General features: G+C 38.2%; 1 protein-coding gene across 10 annotated transcripts in view; it reads left to right on the forward strand.

The window, feature by feature from the left end:
• Positions 1–13,397, forward strand: part of TMEM108 (transmembrane protein 108) — a 658,024-nt gene that overhangs the window by 591,140 nt on the left and 53,487 nt on the right. The gene's annotated exons all lie outside the window — the stretch shown is intronic.

A 13,397-nucleotide genomic window follows, 5' to 3' on the forward strand; every position in this document is an offset into this window, starting at 1 on the left:
CATGTGTGTAATCTCAGCATTTTGGGAAGCTAAGGTGGGAGTATCACTTGAGCTTAGCAGTTCAAGACCAGCCAGGGCTACATAGTCTCCATCTCTACATTTAAATATAACAAGGTTCCCAAAAATATCTTACTAGCTCTCCAGCAATGGATTCAAACCAAGAAATATCTGAATTGCCAGATAAAGAATTCAGAAGGTTGATTATTAAGCAACTCAAGGAGATGCCAGAGAAAGGTGAAAACCAACTTAGAGAAATTTAAAAATATATACAGGATATGGATAAAAAATGCTCCAAAGAAATAGCTATCATAAAGAAAAAAACAATCAACTTCTGGAAATGAAAGATGATATACTTAGAGAAATACAAAATGCATTGAAAAGTTTCAACAGTAGAATCAAACAAGTACAAGAAAGAACTTCAGAGCTTGAAGGCAAGTTTTTCAAGTTACCCAATCAGACAAAGACAAAGAATTTTTAAAAAATGAACACAACCTTCAAGAAACTTGGGATTATGTTACATACCCAAACCAAAGAATAATTGGTGTTCCTGAGGAGGAAGATAAATCTAGAAGTTTGGAAAACGTATTTGGGGAGTAATCAAGAAAAACTTTCCTGGCCTTGCTAGAGATCTAGACATCCAAATACAAGAAGCTCAAAGAACACCTGGGAAATGCATCACAGAAAGGTCATCACTCAGGCACATAATCATCAGGTTATCCAAAGTCAAAACAAGGGAAAGAATCTTAAGAGCTGCAAGGCAAAATCCTCAGGTAACCTATAAAGGAAAACCTATTAATTTAACAGCACATTTCTCAGCAGAAAACCTGCAAGCCAGAAGGGATTGGAGTTCTATCACTAGCCTTCTCAAACAAAATAATTGCCAGCCAAGAATTTTGTACTGAACAAAAACTGAGCTTCATAAATGAAGGCGAGATAGTCTTTTTCAGACAAACAAATGCTGAGAGAATTCACCACTACCAAGCCAGCACTACAAGAAATACTAAAGAGTTCCAAATCTTGAAACAAAACCTTAAAATATACCAAAATAGAACCTTCCTAAACCATAAATCTCATAGGGCCTATAAAAAATAACAGAAAAAAAAAAAAACACAAGGTATTCAGGCAACAGCTAGTACAATGAATAAAACAATATGTCACATCTCAATATGAACATTGAATGTAAATGGCCTAAATGTTCCACTTAAAAGATGAAGAATGGCAAAATAGATAAAAATCCACCAGCCAAGTATATGCTGCCTTCAAGAGACTCTCCTATCACATAAGGACTCACAGAAACTTAAGGTAAAGTGGTGGGGAAAGATATTCCATGCACATAGACACCAAAAGTGAGCAGGAGTAGCTATTCTTGTATCAGACAAAACAAACTTTGAAGGAACAGCAGTTAAAAAAGACAAAGAGGGACATTATATAATGAAAAAAGGATCAAAACAACTGGAAAATATCACAATCCTAAATATATACACACCTAACATTGGAGCACCCAACTTTATAAAACAATAATTACTAGACCCAAGAAATGAGAAAGACACTGACACAAAAATAGTGGAGGACTTTAATACTCCACTGATAGCACCAGGTAGGTCATCAAGATACAAAGTCAACAAAGAAACAATGGACTTAAAGTGTGCCCTAGAACAAATGGACTTAACAGATATTTGCAGAACATTCTACCCAACAACTGCAGAATATACATTCTTTTCATCAGCACTTGGAACATTCTCCAAGATAGACCATATGACAGGACACAAAACAAGTCTCAATGAATTTAAGAAATTCAAAATTATATCAAGTGCCCTCTCACAGTGGAATAAAACTGGAAATTAATTCCAAAAGGAACCCTCCAAACTATAGAAATACATAGAAATTAAATAATCTGCTCCTGAATGATCTTTGGGTCAACAATGAAATCATTTGACGGAAATTAAAAATCCTTTGAACTGAATGATAACTGTGACAGAGCTTATTGAAACTTCTAGGACACAGCAAAAGTGGTGCTAAGAGGAAAGTTCATAGCATTAAATGCCTACATCAAAAATCTGAAAGAGCACAAAGAGACAATCTAAGCTTACACCTCCACAAACTAGAGAAAAGAACAATCCAGACCCAAACCCAACAGAAGAAAACAACAACCAGAGCAGAATTAAATGAAATGGAAACAAAATACAAAAGATAAATGAAACAAAAAGCTGGTTCTTTGAAAAGATAAATAAAATTGATGGACCATTAGCAAGTAAGGAAGAGAGAAAATCCAAATAAGCTCAATTAAAAATTAGAGATATTACAACTGATACCACAAAAATACAAAAGATCATTCAACACTACTATGAGCACCTTTACATGCACAAACTAGAAAATCTAGAGGAGGTGGATAAATTCCTGGAAATATACAACCCTCCTAGATTAAATCAGGAAGAAACAGAAACTCTGAACAGAACAATAACAAGTAGTAAGATTGAAACAGTAATAAAAAAAATTACCAAAAACAGCAAAACAATCCAGGACCAGATGGATTCACAGCTGAATTCTATCAGGCATTCAAAGAAGGATTGGTAACAATCTTACTGAAACTATTCCAAAAGATAAAGAGGGAATCTTCCCTAAATCATTCTATGAAGCCAGTGCCACCGTAATTCCAAAACCAAGAAAGGACATAACAAAAAAGCAAACTACAGACTAATATCCCTGATGAATGTAGATGCAAAAAAAAAAACCCAAAAACAAAATACTAGCCAACCAAATCAAAAAAATGTATCAAAAAGATAATACACTATGATCAAGTTGGTTTTATGCCAAGGATGCAGGGATGGTTTAACATCTGCAAGTCAATAAATGTGATACATCACATAAACAAAATTAAAAAACAAAAATCATATGGCCATCTCAATAGAAACAGAAAAAGCATTTGACAAAATCCTGAATCCCTTTATGATTAAAACCCTCAGCAAAATTGGCATAGATATGGCATACCTCAAGGTAATAAAAGCCATCTATGACAGACCCACAGCCAACATTATACTGAACAGTAAAAAGTTGAAAGCATTCCCCCTGAGAACTGGAACAAGACAAGAATGCCCACTTTCATCACTTCTATTCAACGTAGTACTAAAAGTACCAGCCAGAGCAATCAGACAAGAGAAAGAAATGAAGGGCATCCAAATCGGTAAAAAGTAAGTCAAACTGTTACTGTTCCCCAGTGATATGATTGCATACCTAGAAAACCCTAAAGATTCATCCAAAAATCTCCTAGATCTGATAAATGAACCCAGTAAAGTTTCAGAATACAAAATCAGTGTACACAAATCAGTAGCACTGCTGTACACCAACAGTGACCAAGCTGAGAATCAAATCAAGAACTCAATCCCTTTTACAACAGCTGCAAAAAAAATAAAATACTTAGGAATATACCTAACCAGGGAGATGAAAGATCTGTACAAGGAAAACTACAAAACAGTAATGAAAGAAATTATAGATGACACAAAGAAATGTAAACACATCTTATGCTCACGAATGAGTAGAATCAATATTGTGAAAATGACCATACTGCCAAAAGCAATCTACAGATTCAGTGCAACTCCCATCAAAATACCATCATCATTCTTCACAAAACTAGACAAAAAAAAATCCTAAAATTCATATAGAACCATAAAAGACTCCACATGGCCAAAGCAATACTAAGCCAAAGGAACAAATCTGGAAGCATCACATTACCTGACGTCAAGCTATACTACCAGCCAATAATTACTAAAACAGCATGGTACTAGTATAAAAAAAGGCATTTAGATCAGTGGAACAGAATAGAGAACCCAGAAATAAAGCCAAATATTTACAGCCAACTGATCTTCAACACAGCGAACAAAAACGTAGGAAAGGACACACTATTCAACAAAGGTGCTGGGATAATTGGCAAGCCACATGTAGAAGAATGAAGCTGGATTCTCATCTCTCACCTTATATCAAAATCAACTCAGGATGGATGAAAGACTTAAATCTAAGACCTGAAACCATAAAAATTATAGAAGATAACATCAGAAAAACTCTTCTATACATTGACTTAGGCAAAGAGTTCCTGACCAAGAATCCAATAGCAAATGCAACAAAAAGGTAAATAGATGGGATCTAATTAACTAAAAGCTTCTCTACACCAAAAGAAATAATCAGCAAACAGACAACCCACAGAGTGGGAGAAAATTTTTGCAAACTATGCATCTGACAAAGGACCACTATCCAGAATCTACAAGGAACTCACATCAGGAAAAAAAAAAAAAAAAAAAAAAAAAACATCAAAAAGTGGGCAAAAGGCATGAACAGACAATTCTCAAAAGAAGATATACAAATGGCCAGCAAACATATGAAAAAATGTTCAACATCACTAATTATCAGGGAAATGAAAATCAATACCACAAAGAGATACCACCATATTCTTGCAAGAATGGCTGTAATTTAATAAATTAATACATAACAGATGCTGGCATGGATGTGGTGAAAAGGAACACTTTTACACTGTTGGTAGAAATGTAAGCTAGGTACCATCACTATGGAAAACAGTATCGAGATTCCTTAAAGAATTAAAAGTAGAACTGTTTGATCCAGCAGTCTCACTACTGGGTATCTACCCAAAGAATAAGAAGTCACTGGCTGGGTGTGGTGGCTCACGCCTGTAATCCCAGCACTTTAGGAGGCTGAGGTGGACAGATCATGAGGTCAGGAGCTCAAGACCAGCCTGGCCAACATGGTGAAACCCTGTCTCTACTGAAAATACAAAAATTAGCCGGGCATGGTGGTGGGTGCCTGTAATCCCAGCTACTCGAGAGGCTGAGGCAGGAGAATTGCTTCAACCTGGGAGGCAGAGGTTGCAGTGAGCTGAGGTCACACCACTGCACTCCAGCCTAGGTGATAGAGCAAGATTCTGTCTCAGGAGGGAGGGGCGGGTTGGGGGGAGTCATTATATGAAAAAGATACAAGCACATGCATGTTTATAACAGCACAATTCACACTTGCAAAAATACGGAACCAGCCTAAATGTCCATCAGCCGATGAGTGGATAAAGAAAATGTATATGTGCACAATGGAATGCTACTCAGCCATAAAAAAAGGAATGAAATAATGGCATTAATAGCAAGCTGGATGGCGTTTGAAGACCATTATCCTAAACGAAGTAACTCAGAAATGGAAAACTAGACATCATATATTCTCACTTATAAGCAGGAGCTAAGCTGTGAGGGTGCAAAGGCATAATAATGATCTAATGGATTTGGGGGACTCAAAAAAAAGGATGGTAGGTGGGTGAGGGATAAGACTACACATTGGGTACACTGCTTAGATGATGGGTACACTAGATCTCAGATATCACCACTAAAGAACTTTTCCATGCAACCAAACACCATCTGTTCTGCCAAACTCATGAAATTTTTAAAGAGTAAAAATAAAAATTACTTAAGTGACAACAAATATCAGTATTTGGACCTTATTCAGATCCTGGTTCAAACTATTTAAAAGCAATACATGTTAGCCAGATGTGGTGGCATGTGCCTGTAGTCCTAGCTACTTGGGAGGCTGAGACAGGAAAATTGCTGGAGCCCAGGAATTGAAGATTGCAGTGAACCTGGGCAACAGAGAGACTGTCTCTTAAAAAATTTTAAAAATAAAAAAATATATATATAATATTTTTAAAATATGTGTATATATATGTGTGTTTGTATATATAGATGTAAAATCAATGTATGAAGTATGTCTGGGAATTTGAATACTAATAACATTTGATAATATTAAAGAATTTGGTTTTTTAAGGTGTTATGTTTACATTTTAAAAGAGAGTCATTTTAGAGGTACATACTAACATATTCCCAGAAGAAACATGATGTCTGGCATTTAAAGGAGTGTGTAGAGGGAAATTTATAGCACTAAATGCCCAAAAGAGAAAAAAGGAAAGATCTAAAATTGATACCCTAACATCAAAATTAAAAGAACTAGAGAAGCAAGAGCAAACAAATTTCAAAACCAGCAGAAAACAAGAAATAACTAAGATCAGAGCAGAACTGAAGGAGATAGAGACACAAAAAAAACCCTTCAAAAAAAACCAGTGAATCCAGGAGCTGGTTTTTGAAAAGATCAACAAAGTAGATAGACCACTAGCCAGACTAATAAGAAAAGAGAGAAGAATCAAATATACACAATAAAAAATGATACAGGGGATTTCACTACCCATCCCATAGAAATGCAAACTACCATCACAGAATACGGTAAACACATTTACACAAATAAAACAGAAAATCTAGAAGAAATGGATAAATTCCTGGACACTTACATCCTCCCAAGACTACCAAAAAGAAGTTGAATTCCTGAATAGACCAATAACAAGGTCTAAAATTGAGACAGCAATTAATAGCCTACCAACCAAAGAAAGTCCAGGACCAGACAGTTTTACAGCCGAATTCTACCAGAGGTACAAAGAGGAGCTGGTACCATTTGCTTCTGAAACTATTCCAAATAATAGAAAAAGAGAGAATCCTCCCTAACTCATTTTATGAGACCAATATCATCCTGATACCAAAACCTGGTAGAGATACAACTAAAAAAGAAAATCTAAGGCCAATATCCGTGATGAACATCGATGTGAAAATCCTCGGTAAAATATTGGCAAACCAAATCCAACAGCACAGCAAGAAGCTTATCCATCACAATCAAGTTGACTTCATCCCTAGCATGCAAGGCTGGTTCAACATACACAAATCAATAAACGTAATTCATCACATAAACAGAACCAAAAACAAAAACCACATGATTATCTCAATAGATGCAGCAAAGGCCTTCAATAAAATTCAGCACCCCTTCAGGCTAAAAACCCTCAATACACTAGGTATTGATGGAACGTATCTCAAAATAATAAGAGCTATTTATGACAAACCTACAGCCAATATCTTACTGAATGGGCAAAAACTGGAAGCATTCCCTTTGAAAACCAGCACAAGACAAAGATGCCCTCTCTCACCACTCTTATTCAATGTAGTATTGGAAGTTCTGGCCAGGACAGTCAGGCAAGAGAAAGAAAGAAAGGGTATTCATATAGGTAAAGAGGAAGTCCCATTGTCTCTATTTGCAGATGACATGATTGTATATTTAGAAGACCCCAAATAAATAAAAACAAAATATAAAAATTGTTAAATAAAAAAAGGAAAGAAATACGTCTGGGATTAACTTTAGAATAATGCATTGAAGGGATTATAAATAAATAAGATTTTACTTATATGATCACTGATGTACCTGGGTGATAGGTTCATAAGGGTGGTTATACTTTTATTCCCAATTTTATAGATGCATAAGAATTTCCACAATAAAAAGTAAAACAAAACAAAATTTTTACCGTGGTGAATATGGAATTAGCTGCACTGACCACCTGCCACTTTCTTAAGTCCTGTCTCTTCTATTAGACTGGGGGCAAGCCTGGACACACACCCCAGTCTAATGGTTAGAACACATGTACTAGTGCCTCCTGCTGCCCTGGTTTATAGAGCTGACCTAGACATTGGACTTCCTGCTCACTGTAGACTCTCCTGTTCTGGGTCTTTGGCTTTTATGCAACCAGCCCCAAGGACATGTCACCCAAGGATCCCAGGAGGCAATTTGATATAATGAAAGAATTAGAACAAACTTCACTGGGAGTCTCACCCTACCTTTAGTAGCTATAGCTATGTAACATGGAGTAAAGCCCTTTACCTTAAGTGAGCCTTTATGGATTGTTACGATGATGAAATGGAATAGTATAAACAAGGGTTTTTTTCAAGAATCTGGGCTCCTAAAAATACTGGTCTACGAAGACCCAGCAATGAATCAGATGAAGAAATGGTTTCTATAGTGGGAGTGACTGACATTTTCCTAGATTGCATCTATCTTCTCCACTGGACTACATCCTCTAAAGGAAGGAATCATACTTTGTGCTTTTGGTGTTCCCAAAATAATGAGATGGGAAAAACACAGTCTTGGTGTCAGAGAGTCCAGGGTTCAAATTCTGTCTTCATAGATTACTAACTGTAGAGCCTTTGACACATAGTTTAGCCTCTTTATTGATGAAATAATAATGTCCACTAAGAAGATTTAATGAAAGAAGACATTCAGGTGCCCACAGTATAGTTGGGGCTTGAGAAGTATTATTTTCCCACCTCCCCTAGGTGCTCTCTTGATACTTGGTGAATGAATGAGTTTAACTAGATGTTTCTTTGACACATGGATGCCTCAGAGGCCAGGTCACCAGGTACAGCTTTTCAGGTCTTTTACTGCACACAGGCACCTAGGTGAACTTCCCAGGCTGTGGACTTGAATATGGGACTGTTTGCCAAAAGAAGGGTGCCTTTCTCTACTTTGTGCAGGATGCTGAGTGGGCAAGCATGTCCCTGCTCAGAAGAAAAATGCCAGTCACCCAGAGAAAGGAATTTGTTTTTGTAATGAATAATTCAGACTTGTGCCAAGGTCAAGAGGAAAAATAACTCTAATTGTCAGAGCACTGGGCTTTCTTTGAAGAAAACCACATTTCTGACTGTATTAAGGTTTCTTTGTGGTTAATTCAGGTCCCTGGCCTGGGCCTCATGGTATTAGGGTTATTATGAAGACAGAAGCATATAAATACCAGTTATCCAACTAGGCCTGACTGCATGTTAGAACTGACTTTTCCCCAGGCTACCCTCAGGTTCCAGTCAGCTTTGCAGAGCCAGAGTGGCATCAGTTCATACTAATGCCAGGCGAATCCTGAATAGTGATAGGAGCAACCCCCCCACCCCCACCCCCACAAGAAAATGTTCATTGGCAGAAGGGCCTAAGGGCTGTTGCTTCTGTTGAAGTGTTTGAAGAGGTGCTGCCACCTCAGACTGGTGTCAAGGTCAGAGTGTATGAGCAGTTACATCTTCTCTGCCCTTGTCAGTCTTGCTACTTCATCTCAAAAGTTTGAGGCTACAGATGCTCAGGGGCAGGGATCCCACCTTTCTGAAAGGAAAGAGAAGAGGTAAGGCTCATTTCTGTGGATGGGAGGAGGGGTCAAAGGATTCTAAAGTCTGTCAGGACAAGCGAAGACAAACGAAGAGTCAAGAAAGTTATGAAAACAGTGAAATTCAGTGAAGAAAAAAGCACAGGCAGGAGGGAGGTAGGTGTAACAAGTGTATGGAGTGAAATATGTATCTCAGTTTATTTTTCCCACGTGCTTAACTAGTTGTCCCAATGCCATTTGTTAGGAAATTATTCTTTTCCTTGTTTTATAATGCCACTTTTGTGGTAGACTAATTTTTCATTTTTCGGGGGCTTACTGTTTAGTTCCATTCGTCTGTCTCTGATCTCATGCCAGTGTGTTGTGTTGGAATCTAAGTGTGCAAGTCCAGGGAAATTCAGACCTACATTCAGAACCACAGTTGGATGTGTGCTTTCCTAAACAGGAGAGTCTTCCGTTTATCATTTTAAATTTTGTATCCTAATATTGTGAGGTCAGAAGGAACTGTTTAGGACAATGTTGTGCACCTAATAGGGAATTAATCATTTGTGCCTGAGTATAAGACCATGCCATGACCTTCCGACCACAAAGAAATGAAGTATCGTTGGAAAAAACTGTAAGCCCATCACCTGGATGTAAAAGTCTGGTTGGCGAGATCCGGCACATTCAGGGTGGTATGGCGCTAGACTAAAAGCTTCGAAAAGATAAATGCAAGTCCCCGTAATTTGATTAGTTTTTTTCTGTTTCTACAAGTCACAAAAGTACATGAGCACTCAGTGGCCTGCATACTCTACGGTAGCCCCAGCCTCCTTCAGCAAGGTGTTGTCCCTCTCTGTCACTCTGTGAGAAGCAGAGGGACTCTGATTGTTTCTACCCAAACAGGGTGAGAACAATGTTATCAGACCTTTCCAGGCAGATAGCAGAGGTGGATTTTCCTAACCTCATCCCACCCTCTCTCATCTCATGCTGTCAGGCTGTCATGTAGCTACAGACTAGAGTCCATCCCCAGAGAGCAGTGGATGGTGGAACCACATGTTTATTTTACTTTTAGTTTCCAAGTGTGCAGTAGGCTAGATGTAATGTAGGAATAAACCCTGAACAATGCTTTTTGAACCTTCTATGCCACAGGTTCCCCCAAATAATTGGGAGTGGTTGGGAGGAAGATGGTTAGAGGTGATTATTCACTGCTCTCTTTTCAGTCTCATTGTGCTAAATCCATGCCTCTGTTTGAAACCTTACTACAGCATGGTGGTATTGATTGATCTGTGTGTCTTCACACCCACCCCTAACCCCTGCAGGCTGCCTAAGAGTATCTGGACCATTCTAAAGATTTGCGGAAACTAGTGTGGTGTCTGGAATACAGTAGATGATAAATAAGTGTTTGAGAAATTGTGACATGCACAAGTCTGGGAACGTATGTGGCAACACTAGTACTTCGTGAAAACCCCATTCAGTTCAGGCACATGGTATGTGTGGTAGTTGCAATTGGGAAGAGGAGTGTCTGCTTTAAAAAAAACAATAACACCCTACAATTGCCTAATGCCTGAGTCACCTTCACTAGAATCAGAGATGGAATGTTGGAAATGAGGTTAGGACTCTTTACTGAGAAAGATAAATATTTTTCCTTAAGCAGGTGACACATTACAACTTCAGTTCATTGCTGCCTAGGTCCTGTGACAGCCCTGGCAGGTGACTGGCAGAATTTCTCTGTGTCTCGTCTCCGCAGAAAGAATTTCAGGCCTCAAAGAAAAGCTCCAGTAAAAAAGAAGGGGGACATCCTGGGAGTGGCACAAACCCAACCTCCAGTGGCTCCTTTTCCCTGCAGGTTCACCTCTGAGCAGCTTTGCTAATCACATAAGAAGGTCTTTTGGGAGAGATTTTATTATTTCCTTTCCTTGGAAAGCCTCCATTCATTCGTTCATTCATTCATTCATTCATTTATGGCAAAGAAAAAGTTTCAACAATTCTTATAGCCTGCAGGCACACAAGAGCAGGAGAAAAAGCCAATTGCAAAGTGAAGACCCAGCATCCTCTGTTTAGCCTTCACCCAAAATTGCACTGCATAGTGAACACTTAGTTGCTGATTAAACATGTTTCTGGTCTGTGACTTGGATTCCCTAAGATTATAGGATAGTGTGTGGTTATATTCCCTCTACCTAGAGAGGATTGAGTCTAAAATCTCCTGCATCAAGAAACTTGATGTTGGGAAAGATGCAGTAAAGATTCTCTAAGGAATGAGTTTCCACCTGTCTTTTTATCTTTTGCATCTGGCAGTTTCTTGCTTTTGTGGGGAAAAAAAAATCTGTGACAACATACAGGGGGAAAAGGAACATTAAAAATGCCATAAATACCTCTAGCTATTTACCCACCATGAAATGTGCTAGATCAGTTCCCTTGATGAAGACAACTTTAAAAAATATATGTAAGTTGCCTTTCAATAGATAAGAAGCTTCCTCTCTGCTGGCCATGCTTCCCCTGCGGAAGCCTGCAGTGCAGTGGCTGCTGCTGAGACTTCTCTGCCAGTTGCTATGGAGAGCATCTGCAGGGGAGGGGATTCCTGGAGAGGCAGAGAGGTAGAAAGGAAGTTCGCCTGTCTAAATCCAGATTCTCCATCTGAAAAGGTTAAGCAGGAGGGAAACAATATTCAAGGATGGGTGTGGTTTTGGGGGTGGGGGGTGTGTGTGTATGCAGAATATGTATTATTTTTATATATGGGTTATAGTTCGTTTTCTTGGAAAAAAATCCTTTTCTAGAATGACATTGGAGAAAGTCTTAGGTAGTAAAACCATCTGGTTTTCAAGAAAGTGATCACATAGACTATATCTTGTGTATCTTTTTGTTGATGGTGGTAGTGGTAATAGTGTATTTGCTTTGTTTTGTTTTTTAGCAAAAATAAAGCACTTGTGTCTTCCAATTATATTTAGTTTTATCTAGACAATGGAGCCAGCTTTGTTGGCCTAACTGGATTCTAACTCATATTTTGATGCTGAATAAGTTGACCTATTTTTTAATGTGTTCAATTTTATAGAAAATAGTTGAACAAATAACTTTATAACAGAGTATATCAGACTAAGAGGAAGAAAGGGATTCCTTAAAAGTATGATGTTTGGGATTTACCTCAAAATAGAGTATTAGAAGTTGTAAGCAGGCAACATAACATAGCAAAGCAAAGAAAGAGGATCAAAGGGTCCCAAAAATAGTTACAACTTTCCAATGGAATTTACCTTAAAACAACATAGGAGAGGAGGGAAGTGGATGGGGGTTTAGATGAAACTAGACTGACTAGGGGCTGATAATGTTGGTCCATGGGAGTCTTATGATACTACACAGAGGTTAACATAAGCCTCTACTAAAAAGTCAAAAAGTCATAAAGTTAAAAGAAGCAGTTGTCCATATATCTCTCAGCTCTCAAATATGAAAGAAATCATGGTAGACCTCAACAAAATCAGGCTGCAGGCTAGGAAAACATTTTACTAAAGGGAAAATACTGACGTTTGGTGTGCGTGGTTGATTGACTTGGAGACGCTGTCATTAAATGTCTCATTGGTAATGAAAAAATGCTTGTTAAGCAGCAGGGAAATGATATTTAAGGGTGGGTATGTGGATTTGATCCAGGCTTAACAGGTCTCTCCCATTGTTGATTACTTTATGGCACAATTTAGCATTAGCATCCTATTGGAACATTCCTCTGATGGAACATTATTAGAGGCAGAGAAACAAGACAAATGACTGTTTCCTAAAACTAGTGACAAACTATCCAGTGTAGACTATAGTATATGGGTTTACCAGCCAAAATGTTGCCCTTCTTAGCCTATCAGAACCCTCTGCAGACCACAAGACATATAGAAAGTACCCTGAGCAACTATATCAGTGCCATTTATAGACTATAAGCTACATATCTACTGGGGCTCTCAAGGACCCATACTGATTATCATTTCTCATTTGGTTTTCCCAGGCATGGCCCTCTATGTTCATGATGCACATACTCAAGAACTCAGAAGAAGCAATCTTAATAGTATTTGTCAGGGGAATTCTAGTGATGGAGGGTGGGGAGGTCTCAAGACCCAAGAGGCCAGACCAGAAGTCAGCTTATGTCACAAATATGTATTGAAACTTTGAGTTCAATTTTCTGGCTAGAGGGTTTGGATCGTAATCTGGTCTTACAGTCAGATCTGATATAGTCAAGTCTGAAGATCATAGTTGCACTTAGGGGACTGCAACCTTGAGTTTCTACCGCACATTCTTGTGCTTTTTATGGAGTTACACATTGGCTGAAAGAAAACTTGTACACGTGAATGCACACACAGTTACCTAGACACTAAGTTTAACTTAAGGACCTCAACCCATTTAATTAGCCAAGAGGACAAAAATATCATCTGAAGCCATATAGGGGAGGGGTGCACAA

The sequence above is a fragment of the Aotus nancymaae genome, unplaced genomic scaffold (assembly GCF_030222135.1).
Source record: "Aotus nancymaae isolate 86718 unplaced genomic scaffold, 86718_ANA_hifiasm-v0.15.2.pri h1tg000019l, whole genome shotgun sequence".
In the NCBI taxonomy this organism is placed as follows: domain Eukaryota; kingdom Metazoa; phylum Chordata; class Mammalia; order Primates; family Aotidae; genus Aotus; species Aotus nancymaae.